Genomic DNA, 798 nt, shown 5'->3' with positions numbered 1-798 from the left:
GGTCTTTTCCCCTTTATAAAAAAGCTTTCCAGTGACATTTGATTTTTACTGATTTTGGCAGAGGTTATCTTGTGGGCTTACCAAAACTGACTGAGACAAGTGTGCAGTGCAGGAAAGAGGTCGGATGGAAGTGGTAAATAAAATAATCGGTGGGCCATGTGCATAATAAAATTAGTGTTGGATTCTGACTTAAAGCCTGCCACCAGATGCAGCTGTACAATTAAAGTACATCAACTCAGTTGCCACTATAAAGTCTGCCACCAGATGCAGCTTAATTGTCACTTGCCACTCACCGATAGTGTTTTGATATGAGTCTGCAAGCATTCAATTTATTATGGTCTCTGTGCAGTCAAATCTCTCTGCTAATGTTATTCTGTATTTGCAGACACTTCAGTGCTAGCATCACTGTCTCAGCTTCACCTCAGATCATCAGGCATTAGATTCTCATAAGGAGTGCACAGCCCTGTGCAGTTCACAATAGGGTTCGCGCTCCTATGAGAATCTAATGCCTGATGATCTGAAGTGAAGCTGAGGTGGTGATGTTAGTGCTGGGGTATGGCTGCAAATAGAGATGAAGCTTCGCTCGCTTGCCTGCTGCTCACTTGCTGTGCAGCACGGCTCGTTACAGGCCACAGACATGTACCAGTCTTTGGTCTGGGGGTTGGGGACTCCTGATTTGCATAAACTTAATGATAACCACACTTCATAAATCCAGAAGTGAGATACATAGCATAAGACATGAGGGAACAGAGAGAAAATCCATAAAACACCACCAAATTAAAATAACAGAAAAAAAAA

Source organism: Pteropus vampyrus, unplaced genomic scaffold, assembly GCF_000151845.1.
Source record: "Pteropus vampyrus isolate Shadow unplaced genomic scaffold, Pvam_2.0 Scaffold284, whole genome shotgun sequence".
Lineage (NCBI taxonomy): Eukaryota > Metazoa > Chordata > Mammalia > Chiroptera > Pteropodidae > Pteropus > Pteropus vampyrus.
Note: the sequence above shows the minus strand (reverse complement) of the source record.